Below are 16,662 nucleotides of genomic sequence, written 5' to 3' on the forward strand. Positions count from 1 at the left end.
CAGTGCCTGAACAATGACCCTCAAAGTTGTTCTTTTACCTACAAACACAGACACACACACACACACACACACACACACACACACACACACCACACCTGAGTGTGTAGGAGATTGGGTTAACATAGCAAGAGGCAAAGATCAAACGTCTACCCAAGCACTCAGAGGGTGTGACTTCCTAAGTAACAGGGTCTTTTATGAGGAAGTGTTTTCTTGTTGTTAATGTAATACTGTGTTTGAGACAGGGCGCATACTGTCTTATTCTACCCTTCCTAGCTCCATTCCACCGAGGCTGTTAAGACCACTCCTCAATCATTTGCTTGCTCTGTTATTGCTCCCAAAGTAAACAGGCTTGATACCCCGCCAGAGAGGAGGCACACCAAAAGTGAGGCATGGACTGATGCACACCTAGATCCCCGTTACCTCAGAGGTTGAGATGGGAGGATCACACGTTAGAGACCAGCCTGGGCAAGACCCTGTAGAAAGCACAGAGGTACTTGTGCTCACAGAAGAGCACTGGGGAAACTAGGAGTGTTAAACACACAGTTTGTCTCTTCAAGGGGAGATATATCATCTGTTTTCCACCCATAAGACTGGGAGCTGAGGTGGCTAATAGCCTGGTGATGTCTGCCATCTGTATGGCCAGGCTCCCCCAGATTGTTATCCTGAGCCCATTTATCTCAGTCAATCTGTAGCACTCTCCTCTCCAGCTCTTAGGAACATTGCTTACCTTGAGCCTGCTTCTTTACCCAACCTCTACGAAAGATTTCCCTATCTTTATGGAAGATGTCACTTGTATTTAATAAGAGATGGGATATAAGCTTTGTTGTGCACATAGGATTGAGTTAATTATTGCCAGGAAACTTTTTTCCAAATTGTGCTGTCCTATGCCTAAAATAAACACGCTGGTTTTAGACTCTTGGAGTTTGAACCAATACTGGCTACTAAGTCATGTTGAAACCAGACTTCTAGCCTCTCTCAGATTGACACTCTGACATGATGCTTGCAGAGATCCCTCCCCAAAAGACACATCTCAAAGTCAACAACGAAATACACTGAGGGTAAATCACAATAGTAGAGGGTATGTTTAACGTGGAAAGAGGGAAAGACAGACAAAACATTAAGGGGAAAATATCCTTAAATGAAGTTCAAGATGTCCCTCTCCATTCAGACTTGGCTCAAGGCTCAATTTAGCAAACTCCCCTGGAAGGCAATAGTGAACCTTCATGAGACTGTGAAAGGCTTCCAGCATGGAGCTGGTGAGGCTTACGACATGAAGCTGTCACCATCAAGACTCCTTTATTGGGATCTTGTCTCCCACCAGCTTTCAGCTACCATCACTAGCGACCTTCCAATCTACAGTTGTGGGAATCCAGGAGGCCTTAGACCTGGGGCCCACAACTGTCAGCTGGTAACATGGTGTTGAGTGGATAAGGAACACTGGGCAGCCTTCTGACTGGCTTATGGCTTGTGAGGCAACTGGCCCTGCAGGGAACAGTGTCCTTGTGTTTCCTGGCAAGGAAGCCTTCAGGCCTGACACTACAGTTACATGGCTCTAGGACTGCCTTCTGACCACTTGACAGTGCTTCTCTGGGGATGGGAAGGGACCGCCCTGTGGAAATGAAAAGTTGGTGGCCTTGGGCCATTAGGGTCACCATTTCCATGGCCTCCTATCAGTGGCCTTTGTTTACTAAGGACCCCATAGGGTTATCATTAGCAGTCTTCATTTTGAATTTTGCATCCTCGGGTGTGGGGAGTGCACCCTATTACAGTGAACTTGTTCTGGGGGAACACATTCCAAAATCTGCAGACATACCTGTGGCCACTGAGTACCAAGCTGTATACACACTACTTTTTTCTTTATATGATATCTGGCTAAATTTATAGATTATACACATCAAAAGACAATAGCTAATGAGATAGAAAAGTATAATCATACACTAGTTAACCTAAAAATTATGAGTTGCTTACTTGTGGAGTTTTCCACCCCTAGCCTACGCAGTGGTGGGCATAGTAGGGGTGGGGTTGCCCTACTCTATCTCTACCTTATATTTTAAGATAGGGTCTCTCAGTGAACCTGGAATTTACCTTTCCCCACTAAACTAGCTGGTCACTGAATTCTCAAAATCTACCTGTCTCTATTTCCCAGCCCTGCCACACAGGGCATCTTATGTGAGTTCTCATTCTGGCTCAGCAAACATTTTACTCACGGAACCTTCTCTTTTAAAAGCGTTTGAAAACTTTGGCTTATTTATTATGTGTGCACTTGCATCCGTGTGTGCATTCAGGCAAGTGGTACACTTCAGCCACACGTGGGAGTCAGAAGAAACTCCTGTGCCCATCACCACCTCTCACTTTGTTTGGGACAGTGTCTCTTTTGTTCTTCCTCTACTGTCTGCCAGACCAGGTGGCCCTTGGGCTCCTGGGGATCCTCTGCCTCTGTGGGAGTGTTGTGATTACAGACCATGCTACCCAGGTTTTTGTGTCATTCTGGGGTCAGATTCAGTTCCTCACACCTACACAGTATGTGTTTTTACATCCTCCCCTTCCCATCCCCTGCATCTTCCCTTCTGTCATGTCCCCTCTCATGGCCACCGGCCACACCTCAGAGCTGTGTCTACACTGATTGTCTGAGGGCAAGAAGGACAACTTCTTGTGCTCCTAGAAGCTGAAAGTCCTGAGAACACACTTGCAAAAGCAGTTCCGTGAGTTCCATGGAGGGGGCCCAGATGAGTGAGCTTTTTAAACTTGCTTCTTAAGGTGATTCCCAGGCTGAGCAGGTGTGTCAGCCTTCACCTTCCCTTCCTCCTCCCCTGCTGCCACCCCACTACACACACTAGAGAGCAGTCCTACTGGTATTTACCTGGCATTCTAAGGTGTCAGCAATAGCTTCCCCTCCGGGGTTCTTCTGGGCTTCTGCAGTAACACAGATCCTGGACTGGCGCCACAGTGCTGTGCCTCACCTTGGCAGAGCTCCACAACAAGCAAATGTGGGTTGATCAAAGATGTCCTCCCTACACCAAAGTGGTTCCAAGATCAGAAGTCTGGAGACAAGCATCTCCAAGAAACTTGGAAGTGTCATTCACTGGACTGCAAGTCAGGGGTCTTCAGTTCTGCAGACATCCAAGTTAATGAGAGATGGGGCAAATTATGTCACCTCAGGGAGCCTTGGGTTCTTCAACAAGATGGAGTTGAGGGCTGGGAGGTAGGGAGAGCTCAGTGGGTAAGCATTGGCTGTGCAAGCAAGAGAACCCGAGTTCAGCTCCCCAGAACCCACAGAAAGCAGGGGCTGTAACACACTTCTGCAATCACAGTGCTCATACAGGGAGCAGAGACAGGAAGATCCCCGGGAGCTCTCGGGCCAGCCAGCCTAGGGTATACAGTGAAAATAAGAGGCTCTGTCTCAAACAAGGTGAAAGGTTATCACCCATCTACAGTTGTCCTCTGACCTCAGCATGTGTCTCTCTCTCTCTCTCTCTCTCTCTCTCTCTCTCTCTCTCTCTCTCTCTCTCTCTCTCTCTCACACACACACACACACACACACACACACACCTTTTTAAATAATAGAAACAAATATTTTTTAAACTATGCCAAGGAGGTTACTGTTCCAAGAAAGACCCCAGAGGTGGCTGCGTTACTAAAGTCAGGTTGGAATATTGTAAATAGATGTCTTAAACAGCCAGATGATTATAGGTACTTAAATTACAGTTATTGAAGTTGAGAATGGGACCATAGAGGTCACCAGCAAGGCAGGCTTTCCTAGAGCTTTGCCTTTGGGCTCTGGATCAGGCATCATATCTGAGGGGACTGTGTGTGACTTTGCCATGCTACGCAGGCTAGTGCACACTGTAAGTGATTTCTATGTTTTGTTTCATTTGACATTTTGGGACTGCAACTGTGTGCAGATAACTGAACTAACGGAAGTGAGACATTGATGAGGAAGGGATTGCTCTGGGGTCTTTGTAAGTATAAAGGGAAAGATAAGATCAACCTGGATTCAAGGTGGGGCCTAGCTCAACAACCAGAGAACCTAAGGTAGACAGGAGTACAAAGACCACATGAAAATGGGGCCAGATTGGAGTAGCACAGCTCAGGGCATCCACAGTCTGCTATGGCAGGGTACATGAGAGAGAATGAATTGGAAACTAAGCTGCAGTGTAGAGTCATCTCTAGCTGATCCCAGGTGAGCCTGACACAGCCATCAGCAGCTAGACACCTGTGAGCTAGAGACAGGTGGACCAGTGTATCCTAAATGAGTGTGTCTCCAGAGCCACGTAGCATCACTTGATGGTTTGTCAATGCCACACAATCTAGAATCACAGGGAAGAGATTTGCAAAGAAGGATGTCTAGACTGGGCCTGTCTGGGGAGGTGTGTCTTCATTATGTTAACTGAGCTGGGAAGACTTGCCCACTGTTGGAGACATCACTCTATGGGCTGAGAGACTGGATTATCTAGAGAAGTGAGCTGAGTGCAGGCATACATTCCTCATTGCTATCTGTTCTTCACTGTGGAGGCAATGCGGCCATCTGCTTCAAGTCCCCTCTGACTCGACTTCCCCTAGTGATGGGAACCTCACCCCAGGATTAAACAAGATAAAATTTAAGAAAAGAAAAGAAAAATCTCCACGTGGAAGCTGTAGGGTGACATGCATTGTTACTTGCAAGGGTTCATTGAGTTGTTAGTCTGCTTTGAGGTCTTTGGTTTTTGTTACATCATCAGTTCTGGGCCCTTACTGGGGCTCCTCTTAGATATCCTGTTGTTGTCCTGAGTCGTGGAGATCCTGTAACTTGTGTCTGCAGGACCGGTCTCTTCACATGCTACAGCAGATCACAGATGGGGTGGATGATGGGATGGGTCAAATCATAGTTCTGGTTCTGGGTTTGATTGGTTGCTGGGTTGGTCAGCCTGCCAACTCTCCTTCACCCTCAACACCAGGGTGAGCTCTCCAGTACTGCCCTCCCCCACATAGCTTATCCTATATAGTAAGCAGCAAGGGGTGGGGATGATTCTTTTGCTCTCATGTCCTTGGGGTCCACTCACCCACACCTACACCACCAGGGCCAGCTCTACTGTGTAGCTTAGTCAATGTGCAGGGGCTACTCTGCCTAGTGCCAGCTCTCTGGTTCTAATGACCCCAGGGACAGCTCTCCCACCTACCACAGACCTCAAAGGGATAGGGGTGCTTCTCTCCCTTGCCCATATCACCATATGGTAAACAAGGGGCAGGGCTCAGTCTCTCACACTCACTCTTAGGGCCAGCTCACCATACTTCCATCAACAAGGTCAGCTCTCCTGTGTTGCCCAGGCTCAGTGCAGGGCCCACTCTCCCTCATTTTGCATCTGGTGAGTGATGGGGGTGTCCTTCTGTATATATGTTTCTTTTATTGGTTGATGAATAAAACACTGATTGTCCAGTAGCCAGGCAGGAAGTATAGGTGAGGCTATGAGAGGAGGAGAATTCTGGGGAGAGGAGACAAGAGAGGCTGCCAAGGAGAGATGCCATTTAGAGACTGGGAAGATAAGACATGAGAGGCGTTCTCTGGTAAGATAAAGCCATGTAGAAATTCATAGATTAGTAATTATAGGTTAATAATTAAGAGAGCTAGCCAGTAAGAAGCCCTAACCATTGGCCAACAGTTCATAAATTAATATAAGTCTTTATGTGTTTATTTGGGGCTAAAGGGTGGCAGAACCAGGCAGGACAAAAACTTTTGTCTACAGGTGAGGGTCAGGGTTAGCTCTCTTGTCCACCACAGGTCTGCCAAGTATTTTTTATCACAGCAACAAAAAAAGTAAAACAAGCGCCATTGCCCCAGGTGCTTGGTGCAGAAATTCCACATTTCTGAAGTCTGTGTCCCTTCCCACACTTCACTCATAATGACTCATTTTTTCTTTGTTCTTTACTTTTTTGTATGTGTACCAAATATCTATATATATTTTGCAAGTATAAATATTTTGTTTGTTTCATGTGGGTGTTCATGTGTGTATATGCATGTGCATTTGGAGGCCAAGGATCAACCTCTGGTATCTTTCTCAGCCACTCTCTGCCTTTTCTGAATCAAGGTCTCTGACAGATTCAGCTAGACTAGCTAGCCAGTGAGCCCCGAGGTCCTGCTGTCTCTACCCCACCGCCCCAGCTCTGGGATTAAAAGCTCTTATCACCATAACCAGCTTTTTAAAGGTAGATTTGGCCAGTGCAGCTCAGGTCATCATACTTTCATGACCCTTCCAAAAGGGGGTGCTGGGAGGCTGCCCCTCACCGGAACTAAGCACAGACATGGGAATACCACAAGTCCTCTGAAGGAAGAAGGAGGGAGGGAGAGAAAACAAACAGGAGGTCCTTTTCAAAGTCCATGGTCAGCAAAGTAATGGTCTCCCTAAAGATGTTTCAAAATAGTCCAGAATGTAATCACAAGGTGTGGAAGTAGCAGGCAAAGAAAAACAAATCAGTGTCCAAGTGAGAACCACGGGCTTTGAAGACCAAACTCACAACAAGGCACAGGGAAGCTCCTAGAGACTAGAGAAGTCAAGGAAACAGTCTCCCCTGGAGATACCAGAAGGAAAATGGTCCTCTTATGCCTGGACCATGGGACCCATGCCAAACTCCTGCCCTACAGAAGTGATGGTGTGTTTGTGTGATCCCAGCATGGTGGCAGGTAGAGGCAGGAGGAACAGAACTTCACGGATGTCCTTGGCTACACAGTGAGTTCAAGGCCAACCTGAGCTACATGAGACCCTATCTCAAAAAGATGGAGGGCCTCAGTTATCTACCCCTATGTGATTATACTCCCCTAAAATTAGTATCTTCAAATGCTAACATTTTCTAGTCTGCATGGATCTGGTGTTGCTGTGGTTAGAGAATGGCCCAGGCCTGAACCATGTCAGTTTCCCTGCTTATCAGGCTACTGGCTGCCTCTGGCAATAGCCAGACACCCACCCATGTCCCTTCATGTGGCTGGAGCTTCCTCACAGCATGGTGGCTGAGTTCCCATGCAGTGTCCCCAGAGATCCACACACCTTTGTGGGGGGGGTCTGTGGATGCATGTGTATATGAATTTCATGTCTACATGTGTGTACACACATGTGGGGGCCAGCTTCAGGTGTCATCCTTCAAGACACTGTCTACTTTGTATTTTGAAACAGGGTCTCTCACTGGCCTGGGATGCAGTGATTCCCCAATGATTCAGGTAGGCCAGCTGGATAGCGTGGCCCAGTCACCTGCCCATCTCTGCCCCGCCCCCAACTTTTTTAGTTTGAGTTTCTATTGCTGTCATAAAACACTACGGCCAAAGCAGTTGGGGAGGAAAGAGTTTATTTGGCTTACATGTCCATCACTGAAGGAGGTCAGGACAGGAACTCAAGCAAGACTGGAACCTGGAGGCAGGAACTGATGCAGAGGCCATGGAGAAGTGTTGCTTATGGGCTTGCTCCTATTGGCTTGCTCAGCCTGCTTTCTTATTGCACCCAGGACCACCAGTCCAGGGGCAGCACCACCCATACTGTGTTGGACAATCCTACATCAATCATCAATCAAGAAAATGTACCCATAGGCTTGACCACAGGCCAATATGGTGGACACATTTTCTCAATGAGCCTCTTTCTTCCAAATTGACAGCAGCTTGTGTCAAGTTGACATAAAACCAGCACACCAACACCAGGGATACAAGCTTGTGCCACCATTTTTAGAATAGATAGATAGATAGATAGATAGATAGATAGATAGACAGATAGATAGATAGATGGATCTTTTATGGTATGCTTTGGCTTCATGTATGTGTACCACGTCTTCTCTCTCTTCCAGTGACCCTTCAACTGTGGATGGTGAAAATTTTACTGCTCTTGCCATCTGTGTTGCAATAGAGCAGTAGCAGCAACCTTTGCCACTTGGGACAGTCCATAGCCTTGCAATGACACTCTGCTGGTTTATGGTATATTTGCTCCAGCCTGGTATGTTTGCTCCAGCCTGGTGTGGACAGAATTCTGCTCCTCCATCCTGCAAACCTTTAGCATTTCCATTAGAATGATTCTAAACTAGGACATGTTTGTCATTGTTGTTGTTTTTAACAAGCAAAGATCTTGCAAATGGATTTGTTGTTTGTTTGGAGTTTTGAGACAGAGTCTGATGTAGCCCAGGCTGGCCTCCAGATTACTATGTAGCTGAGGATGACTTGGAAATTTTGATCCTGCTCTTACCTCACCAGTGCTGGGAGTATGGACATGCATCGCCATGCTTAGTTTATTCAGTGCTGGGGACTAAAGCCAGGGTTCCTTGCATGCTGGGCAAGAAGCTCTACCAACTAAGCCACACCCCTCAGTCCCACTTTACCGTATTAAATGTTAATGTGTCTTTGCTAACTTGAGTTATCGGGGGTTTTTTTAGAATGATTTTATCTCTATAGTTTAGCAGACAAGGATGATATTTCGCTACTTCAGGCTTCCTTGAAAACGAAAAGTTTGACAGTTGACTTCTTTGTGGGGTTCACTTTGGCTTTCCCTCCCTCTCCTTCACTGCCTCCCTCCTGACCTCTCCCTGCAGACTCTTTGGTCCAGCCCTGCTCTCAGGTCAACTGTGCCCAGGAACAGCAAGTCAGATGCTTCCCAGTCACCAAGGTCCTGTGTGTGTGTGCAACTGTGCCCAGGAACAGCAAGTCAGATGCTTCCCAGTCACCAAGGTCCTGTGTGTGTGTGCAACTGTGCCCAGGAACAGCAAGTCAGATGCTTGGTGGGGGAGGTGGGATGGTGTTACCAAGCACCCTCTGGGGCCAGAGGGAGTGTGGACTGGGCCTTCCTACCGGCACTTCCCATCTACTTCCCCGTCCCCAGGGATGAATGTGGCAGTCAGTGAACAAAAACAAACAAACAGACAAACAAACAAAAGCAGACAGTGTTTGAGGAAGCAGGCCTTCACGCACACCATCAGGACTCAGATCTTTAGAAAGGAACCGGAAGGGTGCCTGTGGCCAGACTGTGAGTCAGTCATCTGGGACCGTTTTCAACAGAGCGCGGAGGGGAGAAAGCTGCGCTCCAGCAGAGAGTCACAAGAGGTTTGAGGGGCTGACAAACATGAGGGGCTTAGCAGGCCCCAAACCGGAAAGCCTTACTTTAGCTGCTCCCAGCTGTTTCTGGTCAGTGGGATCCTCCTGTCTCTACCTCCCCCTGGCTGAGATTTCTACTGCGCACCACCACACACGGCTTTTAACATGGATCAAACCCCGGGTCTTCAGGCTTGCACAGTGCAGTGCTTTGCCAGCAGAGCTGTCTCCCTGGCCCTGTTTGGGACCATTTTATTATACAATATTTCAAGCACTCTGCTGTGAGCAGCCATGTGCCCACGCAGTAGATTCTTATCTCGGCATTTTATTCCAGGCACTTTTATCACACATCAAACCTTTATCCGTCCAGCAAACTGAGTGCACTTTCATACATTTCAAAGTAATGTATGGACATCAGTACACTTCCCCATAATCTTATGCATGTACATTTTCAATTAGTGCTTGTATTTGTGTATATGTCTATTGTTTCTTTGGTACGAAATTTGTGTACAACATGTTGAAGGCTTGGTCGACACATGCACTATTAGGAACCAGTAGAGCCTTAGGGATGTGGGACCTCATGGAAGAATATCAGGCCATTTGGGGATGCGCCTCTGGAGAGGTTATTAAGATCCCAGCTCCTCCTCTCTCCCCTCCCCTTCTCTCCTCCTCTCTTTCCTCTCCTCCATTATGGTGTATCCAAAAAGCCACAGGACTAAACAACCACGAACGGAAGCGTCTGACACTGTGAGCCAAAGTCGCTCTGCTTGTGCCATCGACAGGAAGGGAGAAAACAAGAAACAGAGAGGAGATAACCAGCAAAACTTCACTTTCAAGGGAGTCTGAAATGACTTTTATCCGCTTGTATAAAAACAACCTTTAACAGGAGCATTGGAGCGCCCTCTGGAGTTCAAGAAAAGAACAACACTACTATCTAACGGTTCCAGCCCAGAACAACCAGCCAGTTCAAATTCCTGCGGCCAGGCTAACTCTCCCAACATCTTCTTTCGCTAGCTGGAAAAAGTGCTGTGAAAAGAGATTCCTGCTGAGTCCTGAGCTCTCCCGGCAGATCTCAGTCTGAGACTCCACTACCTGCCTGATGAGACTCACAAGGGCCCTGCTTCTCTGGTTCACCTCTTCCTGCTCCACCAAATCCTGCATTCTTGAGGAATGTCCCAACTCTCCCTTACTCCATAGATCCCCCTCCTACCCTACACACTCCCACGTTTCTGTCATGGAGCTCTAAATACCAAGTGCAATTAGCACAGAGGACTGTGCACTCTTAAAGAATTGGCCAGCTGGAGGCCCTTGAAGACAAGACCTACCTACCTTCCTTAGTCCTGCATCAGTCCTTACTCAGACATCAGCTACATAAATCCCTAAGATGGTGTGTGTGTGTGTGTGTGTGTGTGTGTGTGTGCGCGCGTGTATGTATGTATGTATGTATGTATGTATGTATGTATGTTGAAATCCCATCTCCTTCTTAACTTCCTCAGTTCTGCCCCCTTCAAAGGACACACACTCCTGACTTAAGAACCCTGGCACGTTGATGTGGCTCAGTTGGTAGAATGCTTGCCTATCATTCACAAAGCTTAATCACTCCCTACCACTATATAAACCACCCGTGGCAGCACACACCAGCAATCCCAGGACTCGAGAAGTGAAGGCAGGAGGACCAAAAATCTCAACATCATCCTCACTTACATGGTGAGTCTGAGGTCATGGCCCCCATCAAAAGATGAAAGTATCATGTAGAAATGGATTGGCTCTATCTGACCAAACACCACAGCTAAGCATCTGACACACTGTGGAGTGTCTGCATTTACAGTAATGACTATGTAGTTGATTGCAGGGTTACAGTGCCCCACTCTAAGAATGAAGATCATTGTATACAGCCAGGTAAAGATCAAATTCCAGAAGTGAAAGTGTGGGTTCTACTGAATAATTCCCTGAAACGCTAGTCCAGGAACCAGAAACCAGAGCTCACTGCCTGCTTTTATAAATAAAGCTTTATTAACACATAGGCACATTCTCACATACAACCTATGACTGCTCTGTTGCCACAATGACAGTGATGTATAGTTAGAACAGAGATCTAGAGGAAGCTTCAGGGATTGGGGTGCAGCTCGGGTGGTAGAGTGTTGACCTAGCATGCAGGAAGCTCCAGGTTCCACCCATAGCACCACGTAAACCAGATTTGCTGTCATATGATACCTATACTCCCAGAGCTAAGGAGATGGAGGCAGGAAGAACAAAAGTCTCAAAGCAAAAGAGCATCAGGTTTAGAGTATGGTTCATTGGTAGAACACTTGTATAAAGTCCTGAGGTACCATGGGAAGCACTGAGGAAAGAAGATAGAATGGAAACTTGGAAGATTAAGGCCAAAGTATCATTGCACACCAGAAACTGTATAAAGAGAATACAGTTAGGGGCCAGCTAGGTGGCTCAGTGGCTAAAGGCACCTGCTGCCAAGCCTGACTCCTGCCAATCAATCCCTCAGATCCACATGGCAGAAGGGGGGAACTGACTCCTGCAAACAGTCCTCTGACCTCTATGTGTGGGCACACACACACACACACACACACACACACACACACACACACACAATAAATGCTTAATCACATTTTAATTCAGAAGATGACATATTTACAGTCTGCTCTGAGGAGTATTTTCAGGCCATAGCAGGAAGGAGTCTGTAAGGAGACTCAGAGGGAATCAAGTAGGGTAGGGATGAGGCCAGAAACAAGCCCCAGCATCTTAGGGTGATTAAGTCTCAGGAGAGCAGACCATCAGGGTAGCTGGGGAGGGGGCCTGGGCTAAACAGGCTGCCCCGTTTCCTGTTTCTGAACACCTGAATGAACCTTGGGGTAGTGTTGAAGATCCTTGCTGAGGAGGATGAAGAGGCATCGAAGGTTCAGGCCTTACCAAGATCCAATATGGTGGGTATAGAGCTGCCTTGGGAACCAACCTAGTCTAATGAAGAGGCTGAAGAAAGGCTCCCAGGAGAAGCAGCTGCAGGAATGCAAAGCCAGGGCTATGCAAAGCACAGGGCTGCAAACGGGACATTCAACGAGGGCAGTGGTGAGACCAACAGCCCAAAGCCTCTGCTTTCTCAATTTCACCTTCCCTTCAGTCCGGACTCCCACCCACTAATGCTTAGCGCTTAATGTTGACTCCGGAGAAGGCTTAGCAGGTCAGAGCCCTGAAGCCACCCACATATCAGTAAGGGATTTCTGGTGAGCAGAATAACTAACCCTCTGACACCTCACCCGACTCCCCACCCATCCCCCCACCCTCCACCACACCCCGCTGAGGAGAGGTGAGAGAGAGAAGTTCTGAAGTCTTGACTCTGAAAAGACTAGGTCTTTACAGAAATGTCTCTTAAACCAAACGATACCATGGTGCTATTATCGGTCTAGTCCTCCATCCTTTATCATTGGTATCTACCCTCCTCTGCAAATGAAAGCCTGAGGCCCCCCACCCCACCCCACCCCACCCCCGAGCCTGCATGGTCCGCACTGCACTTTGGGATCCTGGACGCTAGAGGGCGCACGTTCGCTTTGGTTACCCAGACGCTGGAGCTTCACCGTCAGCACCTGCTATCAGACTTTTGCAATCTGTGTTGCACTTCAGGGGGTTGTCCTTTTTCTAAATGTAAATTCTGTAATTTGATCTAATTTGTGAACACGCATACCCCACCAGGAAAGTCAGAGAGAGCCATTCCTTAATGCACCATACAGAGTACAGATGACCTGTGAGCTTCTGAACTCCGGGCTCTCCTCCTGGTTACTAAGGATGAGAGGCCGTAGTGATTGTTTATTTATTGTGCTAGACGGTTTCATTCCACAGTGGCCAGACACCGAGAAAAACAAGTGAGGAAGACTTCATTTTTGACTCATAATATCAGAGGTCTCAATCCGTCAGGGCAGAGAGAGTGGCAGAACAGAACAGTTCACGCCATGGCGGATAGACCTTAGAGGGAAAAAAAAAAAATGAAATAAAGGAAGGAGCCAGAGCAAGATATAGTCTCCAAAGGCATGCCTGCAGTGGCCTAGTTCCTCCAATAAGACCCTACTTCCTGTCTCACCATTCACCAATAGTGCCCTGATACAACGATCCTATCACAGCATCAAACCCATTTAGATCAGAGCTCTCACTTCCAATGACTTCCCTAAAGACTATCCGTGGGGCTATCAAGCCCCAACAGAAGCCTGTGAGAGACATTCCATGTCCAACCATAGCAACTGTCTCCCTGGTCCTCAATGCTTACACGGACACAGCAGATGAACATCACATGTCAGGTGGGGTTTGCTTAGGACTGTCCTGGCATTAGCAGTGTAAGTCATTTGTGAAATGCTTAGTGCACAGAAAACAAATGGCCCCTCAGGTCCAACTGGCGGCAAAACTTCCATTCTTACTACATGAAATTGTGGCTTTTCCAAGTTGGTAAATAGAATGGTCTGGTTTGTGAGCCGTGATGGTTAATGGCAATTGTCAATTTGATACCTTGTATAATCAATCACCTGAGAAATGGGCCTCTGGACACGCCTGTTGTGGATTATCTTGATTAGATCAACTGAGGTAGGAAGGCCTGCCCACTGTGGGTGGCACAATTCTCTGGGCTGAAGTCTGGAGTGGGGTACAAATTCAGAACGTTAACCTATCTGCTTTGTGATATCTGACACAATGTGAGGAGCTGCCTCAAGCTCTCACCACCAGGACTGTAGGCTAGCTACTGTGACAAGTGCTCTACACACACACACACACACACACAGGCATGCATGTCCAATTCTTTCTTTCTTTTGTTATTTTGCTTTTCCATAGAGACCCGCCTGCCTCTGGTCCTGAGTGCTGGGATTAAAGGCATGTAGCACCACCGCCTGACGCATGTCCAGTTCTTAATATAACCAAACTCAGCGTTGTTATTTCACAGGTGAGAAAAACCAAGGAGGAAAGAGCATGGTGGGATTCCAGGGTCACATAGGGACTTCAGAGCAGAGGAGCAGTTTCCCTGCTCTTGGTCCATTGTTCTACACCAGAGACTGTCAGTGTGACCCAAACCCTCAGGCTCAACTTCTGGTAATTTTTAAAAAATAATATTTTTATTGATTTTTGGGGGTAATTTCACATAATGCACACTGATCACACTTGCCCTCCCCCCAGGTCTGCTCCCTACCCTTGTGTCTTCCCCAAATAAAAGATGAAAAAACAAGTCCAATTTGTGTTGTCCATATGGTCACTGGAGTATGGTCAAACTCCCAGTGGGTGGTCAGCCCGTTAAAGAAAAATGCGTCCTTCCCCACTCCACCGCCTCCAGTGGCCATCTATTCAACTGGGGACTTGATCTAAGACATAGTTTCTGGTCTCAACCCAGACCTTTGGAACCCAGGCATGGGTCTGGTGGTATGGGGTTTTGCTGTTGTTTGTTTTTAAGATTTACTTTTATTATTATTTTATTATTGTTGTTATTATTGTTTAGTATTTTTGAGACAAGGTTTCTCTGTATAACAGATCTGGCTGTCTTGGAACTTGCTTTGTAGACCAGGTTGGCCTCAAACTCAGAGATCTGCCTGCCTCTGCCTCCCTAGAGCTGGAATTAAAGGCATGAGTCACCACGCCCGGCCCACTTTTATTATTTTTAATTATATGTGTGTGAATATGGGTTTGTACACATGTGTGCTGGTGACTGGAACTGAAATTACATGTGGTTGTGAGCTATATGACTTGAGTGCTGGGAACTGAATGAAGTCAGGTCCTCTGCAAGAGCAGCAAGTGCTCTTAACCACTGAGCCTTGGTCTGGGTTTGAACAGCTCCCTGGGAATTTTGATGCACACTCAAGTTTGAGGACCTATGTTATGCATTCTGCCATTTCTCTGGGCCTCTAGCCCACAGCCACTGTCAGCACTGTCAGTGGAGAAGCTTAGCCTGCTACAGCTCTCTGGGAGGTAATCCTTTAAGGACCTCCCCTCAGATGAAGCCAGATCCCTGGCTCCAATGCAGAAAGGGATCTCAGAATGAGCCAGCATAAAGAGGAGATGAAGTTTGTTAGATGTAGATAGACAGATGATGGCAGAGACTACTCAGGCAGTAAAGTGTTCGCTGCACATCCGAGGACCTGAGTTTGGATCTCCGGCACCTACATAAAAAGCCAGAGGTGCTCATGTACTGGGGAGGAGACAGGAGACTCTCCAGAATTCCTGTTTCAAAAAAATTAAGGTTGAAACTTAAAAAAGATAGCTGTCATCAACCTTTGGCCTCCCTATCCACATGTACACACGAACCACACATACACATGAGTGCACACAAACACACACACACACACACACACACACACACACACACACACCAGACAGACATATAGAAAAAGAAAAGCCAAGGCACTGAGACAGGGACTAAGGCACTCCAGGAGTTTGGGTGTAGACTTCTCAGAGTCACAGTTAAGTGTCTTAGTGATGACAGTATGCAAGGGGTTTGGAAACTTTGAGAATTCCATTGCTTATTGGGATTCTAAGAGACCCTACTCTCCTCTGTCCTTTTTTTGTTTTGTTTTGCTTTGCTTTGTTTTGTCTGATAACTAAGACTACGGGGTGGCTCCAGAGGTGATAAGGTAAACCAGGAGTCACAAGGTTGCACACATGTGCTACCGTGCATTGGCGTGCCAGTGAGTGTCCTGGAAAACTGCAGCTTCACATCTGGGAAGGGAAAAGGCCTGAAGCAGATGGCACTTGTGTTGGCCTCCTTCCCAGATGATGAGAGGCTTCAAGCGGACTCCTTGTGAGGGCTCCTGTCCTTCCCATGTCCCCATGGCTTGGCTTGGTTTCTGTCAGCACAACTACACCATGGGAAGAAGTCTGGCACTTTGGAGCTACAGCCCCCCAGGCTCATGAGCAGAGAGAGGGCAGGAGAGATGACAGTGACAGTGTGCTTGGAACTGAGACAGGACCCACAGTGCAGGGTCAAAGGTCTTCTGTTTATGAGCCCTCCTGCTATACTCTACTGTAGGGAGACACCGTAACCACTCCTCCTAAGGGCTGGCTACAGGTGTGCTTAACCATGCCTGTCAGGGCGTGGTCGGGGGGATGTTCAGGATGATGGTGGGGGGGGGGGAGTTCTTAAGGTTCGGGAGACACGTGGGAGCACTTCATCTCTGACCTCCCTAGCTTGCTGCCTCTGGGCACGCTCTTGTGCTTGGCTGGTATTATCTGAATAAAGATATCTTAACCTACAGGCTCACGTCTCACTCTACTCTGTACAAGGCTAAGGACTTTCCCCTCAGCATATGAAAGAGGGACCCAGGGGCTAAACCTGAGAACAGTTGAGGTATCTTTCCCTTTCTTTTCACTTTCATTAGTTGATTCTTGGAGCCCTTACGGAGCACTGCTGTGACCACCCACCCAGTCCAGTACTGGAACACAAAGGTTAATTCAGCTGCTTCCGGGAAAGTCCCCCCATTCCTCCAGGCATCTCCTGAACTCTCTCTTGTAGGGGTCCCAGCCTCCAGCTACAAAGGATCAAGGCTAAAGTAAAGAAGCAGGATCCTGGGTTGTCAGCTGGGAAGAGCATGGAGAAGAAGGAGCAGCAGACAGACCATATGATCCAAGGACAAGGCTAGCCCATGGAGGAGGCCACC

Source organism: Cricetulus griseus, chromosome 5 (assembly GCF_003668045.3).
Source record: "Cricetulus griseus strain 17A/GY chromosome 5, alternate assembly CriGri-PICRH-1.0, whole genome shotgun sequence".
Taxonomy (NCBI): Eukaryota; Metazoa; Chordata; class Mammalia; order Rodentia; family Cricetidae; genus Cricetulus; species Cricetulus griseus.